This window comes from Dipteris shenzhenensis, chromosome 13 (genome assembly GCF_047967505.1).
Source record: "Dipteris shenzhenensis isolate YYH24624 ecotype China chromosome 13, Dip_SZ_1.0, whole genome shotgun sequence".
NCBI classification, from domain to species: domain Eukaryota; kingdom Viridiplantae; phylum Streptophyta; class Polypodiopsida; order Gleicheniales; family Dipteridaceae; genus Dipteris; species Dipteris shenzhenensis.
The window spans coordinates 43,477,005-43,486,278 of record NC_141608.1 but is presented as its reverse complement, the minus strand read 5'-3'; positions in this window follow the sequence as shown (position 1 = coordinate 43,486,278).

Genomic DNA, 9,274 nt, shown 5'->3' with positions numbered 1-9,274 from the left:
CATGTAAATGGGTCTACAAGATAAAGATCACAAGTGATGATGTGCCCAAGTACAAAGCCTGTTTGGTTGCTAAATGGTTCAAGCAAGAGAAGGGTGTGGACTTTGATGAGATATTCTCTTCGGTTGTGAAGATGACCACACTTAGATTCGTACTTGGACTTGTGGCATCAGAGGATATGGAGCTTATGCAGATGGATGTCAAGACAGCTTTCTTACATCGGGATTTGCATGAGGAAATTTACATGGTGCACGTGGAAGGCTCTGAAGAAAAGGGCAAAGAACATTTGGTTTGCAATCTAAATAAGACTCTCTATGGCCTTAAGCAAGATCCTAGAGAATGATATCAGAAGTTTGATGCTTTCATTCAATCCCAGGGTTTTAGAAGGAGTGAAATTGATCATTGCCTCTACTCTAAAAGGACTAAGGATAATAGTCTGATACTCTTGGCACTTTATGTGGATGATATGCTATTGGCTAGCAAGAAAACTTATGAGTTGGATGCAATAAAGGCCAAGTTGCATGAGGCCTTTAACATGTAGGATTTGGAACCTGTAGGTCATATTCTTGGTATGCACATCACGCGTGACCGGAGTAGGAAACTCCTTTGGCTTTCAAAGAAGGAGTATGTTACAAAAGTATTGCATGGTTTCAATATGGAGGGGGGGAAGGAAATAAATACTCCATTATCTCCATATGTGAAACTGAGTTAGAAAGATAGTCCCAAATCAGATGAGGAGAGGGACATGATGGCCAAGGTTCCTTATGCATCAATGGTTGGGAGTCTTATGTATGCTATGATACCTACTAGACTGGACATTGCATTTGCAGTGGGTGTTGTTAGCCAGTATATGGCTAATCTAGGAAAGAAGCATTAGGAGGCAGTTAAGTGCATCATGAGGTACATGAAGGGTACCAAGGAGATGTGCATCTTCTTTGGCAGAGGAGATATGCATGTACTTGGGTTCACAGATTCATACTATACAGGGCATGTGGATAGCAAGAGATCCACTTCTTGTTATATGTTCACCTTTGTAGGTGGTGGAGTGACGTGGATATTTTGTGCACATAATTGCATTGCTTTGCCTACCATAGAAGCCGAGTATGTTGTAGCTGCCACAAACGGTTGCAAGGAGGCTATATGGCTTGATCGGCTAGTGGGAGACTTGGGGATTCATACAGGTGTACCGACATTGCATAGTTAGCTAGCATGAAATCCGATCTTTCATGAAAAGACCAAACACATTGAGTTCAGGTACCATTTCATAACAGAGATACTTGAGGACAAGCGCATAGAGCCTGTCAAGGTTCATATAGATGATAACCCTATAGATATGCTGACGAAGAGTCTACCTAGTCAACCGTTTGAGTATTGCCATGTCTTGATGGGCATTGGGTAGTATGTCCACTAGTTGTTCTCCCATAAAGGCACATTGTCCTTTAAGTGGGAGGTTGTGTGGATTTAAGGCCATTATTCTTTAACCCCAGTTATGTACACAATACTCAACATATATATATGAATGACATAGAAGATAAGGGTGTTTTCAGCACCCACAAATCGGTGTGCTCCTCTCTGGCTCTCGCTCTCTCTCTTGTTTTTCGCTTCCATTGTAAACTCACAAGTAGATATTAACCATGAAGGGTCCTCCCCTCCATAATATTCTCTCTTGACTTTCTGATAAGAAATTACTTCAAGCATAAAAATCAAGGAAATGTATAGGAGTAATAAGGGATGCTTGAAATGTATATATGTAAAAATGTGCCTCTATATCATTGGCCTTAGAGATCCTCCCCTCCTCGGCCTCATCACCTTTCACTCTAATTACCCCATATAATAAAAGCATTCCTATGAGCAACAAATAATGCTTAAAATTCAAATCCACCTTAAGCCCTTTATCCATTCTTTCTTTCTTTCTACGAGTAATCAAATTAAAATAAACAATTTAATCTATTAGAAATTCTATCCACCCCAATTGTAATGTCCTTTCCATCTAAACCTTTGTAGAGGGAGTGGGGCCCATAATGCCAATATCAAGAATAATCTATTGATTTCTTAGCAATTGTATTTCTAATCAAGGTTTAAATCCTCCCCATAATGATTCTTACCTTAAAGCATATCTCCTAAAGTAATTTGCTAGATAGAGGCAACTCCTCCACAATTTCATTGGCCTTGAAGTAGCTTGTAGATAATCCTATTGAAGAAAAGTACACAATATCTGACTATAAAAGAGAACAAACCATATAATTAAGGCTAACACCTCACTCAGCAATTGAGATACTCTGTCAGTACCCACGCTTCCAGTGATGGTCAACATAGATCTCCTAGAGTATAAAGAAAAAGCAGGATGTAAAGTCGCTAGATTCCTATATTAAATTCACATTATACTAGTATACTAGTATACATGTCATATATTCTGCTTGTAATGGGAGTAGACCATTGTAACAAGTCCGAATCTACTAAAATGGTGAGCATTATTCATTCTCAGAGTAGCTGAATGAATATTGTAGGTTGAAACCATACCAAGATGTTCTATTAACAATGAAGATTGTAGGTTGGGATAATACTTCCGATAACATTGAAGATTGTAGGTCAAGATCATACCGAAATGTTCTCTTTTCGTATCACCTATTCTCCTAACAATGCAATTAATTAACCTCTCCTACCAAATTCAAGTAATTAATTAGTTTTGGTGCATGGAGGCTTAATTAAGCATGTTTATCTATGGCTTAATTTATTTATACTTTAACTAACCTATGTTTCTCTATGGCTTAATTTATTCATGCATTAATTAGCCTGTCTCTCCATAGCGTAATTTCTCTATAGCTTAATTTATTCATGCATTAATTAGCCTATGTCTCTCCACATCATAATTTGTTTTATGCATAAACTATGTCCAAGGGGGCTTCCCCAAAACATTCAAGAACCCAAAACCAAGATTTGAACCCAAAACCTTCTTTTTACAACCATGAGCCCTACCACTAGGCTATTAAGTAATATTATATGTAGTATAAAATTCCTCCCTCATCCCCCTCCCCCTTTGGGATGTCCTTTCCTCTTTAATGCCTTTCATAAGTGGTCCCCCCTTCCCTAATCTCACAAGTCTCTCCCTCCTTAATGCCCCTCCCCCCCCTTTTATTTAATTCAAGCTCTCTCCCTCCCCCAGTTATTGCCCCCCCCCTTTATGCTTAAATAATTTTCCATCATATACCACGTCCCTCTCCCCCCCTCCCCTAACTAATTAACTAATATGACTTTTTGAATGTTAGGGGCACCTATTCTCCCAACAATACAAAATCTCCAAACGTAGGTAGTGCACATAGATTCCTAAAAAATATCTCCAAATGCACATAGAGAGCTCTGAGCCATAGGAGAGCATCTAGGCAGCATGAGAAAAGAACAACTAGGCATGTAAACCCAACAAGAAACTATGTACACTGTGTATATTGCATATACACAATAGTGTAATGTTGTAAAAGGGCCATGGTAGGAAGTAAGCCACACTTAAAGCGGGCTTGGCAGCTAGGAGATTAGTTGTTTCTCATTGTGAAATAGAAGTGAAGTATGACCTAGAAATTGGGAGATTGTGTTACATCGAGACACACACACAAAGCACATCACAACATGCTACCCGATGGTTCCATCAACGTAGCATCCACGAAATGCTACTGGTAGTTCCATCAACATATACTATGGGATTAAAAGAGATACCACATAAGGATTTCTGAAATTTGTGTAACTAACATGGCTTGCTTTCCTGTCGTAACAAAAAAGTAAAAGTATATGATTTTACCAAGTGACACAAATAAACCAACAAACGGGGTGTGGATAGACAAAATTGATAAAGTGGGTTTTAAGTTTGGAAGACAGGACATTATAAATATAGCAAATTGGCTCACAAAAAATATGTTCATACGTTTGAGAGATAAAGTATGGAAACAAATAAGAGAAATTCCTATGGGATTTTGAAGTTCACAAATATGGTGTAACCTCTACCTCTTCTACTTTGAATTCGCATTCTTTAAAAATACTGATGAGGATTGGAAGATGGAATCTAATAAATGGATTTCAACATTCATTTAGTTTCATTAATGATCATATATGTATGATCAATGTAATAAATGCATTGGCTTTCTTAAGCAAGTCAGCAAATCTGTCCAAAGATAACCCTTTCTGGATATATCCAACAAACTTTGTGGATATCAAACTAGAAACAAGAAACTTTGCTCAGAATGAGAGTGGACAAATATTTTGAACTCGAACAACATTCCTAAATACGGAATTATTTGTTATGCATGTTAGCTTCGAAACATATTTTATTACAAAGTATGACAAAAGAGACAGTTTTGCCGTTCAATAACAAAATTCATATGGAAACAATGAAATTTCCCTAGCTCATATGCATATAAGGTCATAATATCACAGATCCAACCATTTATGTACATATTCAATGACAACAGTGATGCGACAAAACAAATTTGTAAACTAATAAAACAATTCCATACAAATGGTTTCCAAATACCATGGTCCACAATTGGTAAAAATAGTAAAAAGATCACTATCAAAGAAATTTACAATGGCTAGATGTGATCCACAAAGAACAAAAGCAATACTATTTAAGCAAATAGGTGCTCATCAAGGTAACCACAAATTAGGTACCCAATAATGACACCTAATCTGGTTCAATTATGATTTAACTTAACACATAAAAAATAATTATAATAACCTATTATGGGGGACAGATGGCGGGCGGGCGCATGTGCGTGCACGCATGCACACACACACACACACAAAAGCCAAAATCAAAATTGAAAAGACATACCAGGATACTACTAACTTCAAAATGATATGTAGAAAAAAAGTGGAGATTGCAATGCAACTACAAAAGACCTCGACTGAGTGTGTGCCATGTGGTGTGAAGGATAATACTCCATCTTATGAAAATCTGCAAAGTTCAACAAACTTTGATGCTCACTACGTGAACAGCGGATAAATTTTACATGATATCGATTATGAACAAATTTTGTAGCTAGTCGATACAACAATACAGTGACAACATACCCCACCTGCCTAATTGGGGGCTCGAAGTTAGGTTTGGCCCATATACTTCTGCTTGATGGTTTACTCTGAAGTCCTAGAACACTTCAAACAATTTGTGTCCAAGTTCATACTAATCCAACCCATTCAGCACCGCATAAACATAGCTTAGAATCGCAAATCCTAAGCGATGTAGGAAATTGCCTAAGTATGTATATTGTACAGGTAAGCTACCTAGTAGAATATCTCATAAAATAAGATGGCATTTTGAATTACTCCAACAATTCATACGAAAACCATATGTAGATTCCAGATCGTTTACTACGTCTCTCACCATGGGGGCTAGCTGGAATGTTCACGATAACTTGGGTTGTCTGTACTACGACTACGTGTAGCGCATGGGATCGGACCACTCAGATGCTTCACAAAGTACTCATCCCACTATTGTGAACACTCTATGGAGTCAGAGGGTTCCAATAGCTCATAAAAAATAGTAGGACAAAACGTTTACATGTCCGACACCCAATGGCATTTTTCTCGTTTAAGGCTAAGCGTCAGCTTATATCAACTGATTATAAGCTACTCATGTTGGGGCCGCCATGCTAAGCTTACAACATAGTAGCAACGGAGTTAGAAGGATAGCCACATTAACAGTCTGCAACATCTCCTGCATATGTGTCACCACGTTTAGGACTTAAACTTATGTGCATACACAAGGCTGAAGTTTCACCATGCTTCGAAATAGCAAAGTAGAACTACCACGTTCTAAGAAAGATGGTAGCCTGCCTATCATCATGTTGCTTCAGAGCAGTTTGCGAAGAATTCCAAATCGTAGTGGTGTGGGAGTAGAGGAGGCAGATAAGGAGATGAGTTGCATGGCACATTCCTATTCACAGCTTTCTTACATGACACAAGTCCACACTAGCATGAAACAACACAGTTGTCTTTTGATGTCTTGCCTTGATCCTTGTCACATCCAGCTTTGGTGTGTAAGGAGCTTTGGGATGGCTATGCGAGTTACTCTTCTTCTAGCGAGTCCCTTGTCTCTCGGAATCCACAAGGGTATCCAAGGTACCTTGTTGGCTATGCAAACCAAAGGTTAGTTTCTAGTCATTGGCTCAATACTCAGTCCTCGCTCTTAGGGACAATAGTACCTTAGAGTCACTTGCAAAGAGCCATTCATGCATTACTATGGCTTTAATTGTTCGTGGCGTCTTGGCCTACAAGTTTGGCTCCAAGCAAGGTCATGATTAAGTACTTCAAATCTTCTCACCGTTTTCCTATCTCGGTTGGCCAACCATTTTGCTCCACATGTTACTAATGGGCTCTAATCCCTCTTTACTAGGGGTAGCTCCATCCTACCATTGGTGGATATTCGAGTGTGCAGTGACTCATACTAAGGTATGGCACTCTTAATCCATTGTGTATAGCTTGACATGGGCTAATAATATTTTGAAAATAAAATACAAAATTTTATAAATTTTATTATTCTCACTCATACATGTATGAGGTCGATAGATGCCGAGGGTGTGCATAAGTCCAAGCATTTTCATAGTAACCATTAATAAACAAAAAGGTATTTTATTGACACAATATAATTAGTATCCAAGGGGGTGCATATCATGGATGCCCCGTGCCTCTTACAAAGATTACCCAGGGTAACCCTACTCCCCAACTATAATGTTCCCTTGCTCCAGGCAAGAATATCCCACCTATGCATGGAAGCGATTCAAATTGTTGTGGTTATCATCATACCATGGGTTTGTATGGTCGTTTGCTTTACGTAACTTCATAAATCAACGCCTGAGAACCCCTAGGAGGGGAGTGTGTGTGTGTGTGTGTGTGTGCACGCATGCGCGCATGCATGTTTGTGTGTGTGTGTGTGTGTGTGTGTGTGTGTGTGTGTGTGTGTGTGTGTGTGTGGGCTACTGCTACTTGGGTAAAACCCCCTTGGGTAGCCTCCAGGATTCTTATTGGTTCTAGCGCTGGCTTCTGCCCTATACATGACCCCCACACAGGGTCCTTTTGCTCCTAGATAACACAAGTCCCCTTCAAGGATCCCAATGAGCACGCCCTTCAGATAATGTCCTAACTCAGCCCAACTGGTTTATAGGTTCACAGCCTTTGGCACATGCTTGACACGCTTGACCCCTCAAGTTCTCCCTCGTAGAGACAAGTCTCGGATTGGTACCAAATGGTTCATAGTTTGTACAACTATCTTAGACCAAAGGCTACGCACACACCCGCACTCTCTTATGGGCTCATGTATCACCACTCAATGGTCACATTTTTTATTCATCCATACCGTAACAACTCACCCACCTAGCTTTGCACCTTGAACTAGTCCTCTATGTGCTCAGTCCCAGCCAACCATTTACCATCCATGTGAGTGCTCGTGCTCAAGGACAGTAAGGAGGCAAGGAGGAGGTTATAAGAAATGGCATTTAGATTGCATATGAGAGTTTACAAGGTCGACAGCTAAATGTTACCTCGGATGAGAGGAGTGTAAGTCCATCGTTTGTGTTAAGAGTGCGGCTTCAAAGAGTAGGTGAGTGGTCAAAGTGGGGGTGAGAATGTAGTCATCGAAGATGTGAGAAAGGAGTGGAGAGTGAGGAAAAGCACGAGGTGTTGAGAGTTGTGGTGCCATGAGCACATGTAGAGCAAAGGTATGAGCAAAGGACAAGTTGCCACATGGCATGGAGGAGATATCCCACATGTGAGCAAGCAAAATGGATGTAAGTACCCTCACCTATAAAAGGGAGGTTCATTTGAAGTAATATCAATCAAGCACTTTGCACTATCTCAAGATTCTCTTTATGAGTCCAAGCTAATCTATCTTGGAACCTAATTGACTTGAGATACATGTCATGAGCACTCTCTTCATCATGTTTCCACACAGGTTTCATCCACCTTAGAGCGCTCCGTAGATCCTGAGGCACACATGTTTTGTCATGGTATCAGAGCATAGGTTTAGCTCTCCTAGTTTAGCTCATTAGTAGTTCACTAGGATTGCTTCCATACCTAGATTAGTTGTAGGCATGTTCTAGGAGCTCATGTTTTTCTCCTAGGTTAGTTTTAGTTTTAGATTGAAAACAAATTTCCGTCCCTTTGAGAGAGGAATTTCCGTCCATTCATTCCGTCCATGAGAGAGAGGTGTTTCTATTGAGATAAGAAGTTGTGAGGTTCTTCAGAGAGATCCCTTCTGAGAAAGAGATCTACTCTCCTATTCCGAGAGGAGAGATGGGCATCAAAGCCGACTAAGCAACACAAAGCAGCAATGATCCAACCGATCTCCAAAGCTTCAAGGACCTTGACTATCTCACGGTGACTCCATGGACTGCTCCCACGACTGCTCTCCTCATCTTAGCCTTCAAGCAACTGTGGCTCCTGAGGCGCAGCCTAAACTCCCTCCAGCCTGCTCACGGATGAGACAAGCAATACATAGATGGAGCGAACTGCCATCTACAGACAAGTAGGGCAACGCCTTTAACTTGCTGCTCCAAAAGACTCCCGCGACCTTCATTGTCTTCCTTATCAACCGCCACAGCATCAAGGTGCCTCCATCAAAGGCTCTACAGCACAGTCAACGAACTGCAGCCATCGCCAACAACCAGCCATCTGAGTTGCAAGCTTCTCTCAGCTGAGTCGAGCTCCAAAGCCATCATCGACGAAGGCTCTTCCACAGCTTCAGCGCCATCTAAGAGCCCTCGGGTCCCTACGTCTCAAACGATGCCGGATTCTGCAATGCCTTCAGCCTGCCGGATTTTCGACCCCTGTGACAACCACAAACGATGCAACCAAGCTCATCTGCAAATTTGAGGAAACAACAGCGAGGCTCTGGATCGCTCCATCGGCTCCAGGCATCACCTCCACCGTGCGACCTTCTCGAAACAGCCGTGGGCGTCACCCAAGCCGCATTGCCATCGTCGCTTCTCTGCATGAAACTCCAACCTAAGGTTTCATACCTTAGGCCACCTGGCTGATTGCCACGTGGAAGATAACTCCTACCCACAGTTAGGTCAATGAGACCTTGGGTATAGTTATTGGCCACTAGAGTGACACGTGGTACCCTCATCACCTACAAGGGTTGGGTCAAGCTGACCCGGGTTAGCGTTAGCCTTGGGTCAATTGTCTGGGTTGGAACATGGTTAGGTTTAGGTTCAGGGTTGGTCAACTGCCACATGGCATAGGACCACCTAAGCACACAGCCCCTGCCAAGCACAGTCCTGCAAGCAGAATGTA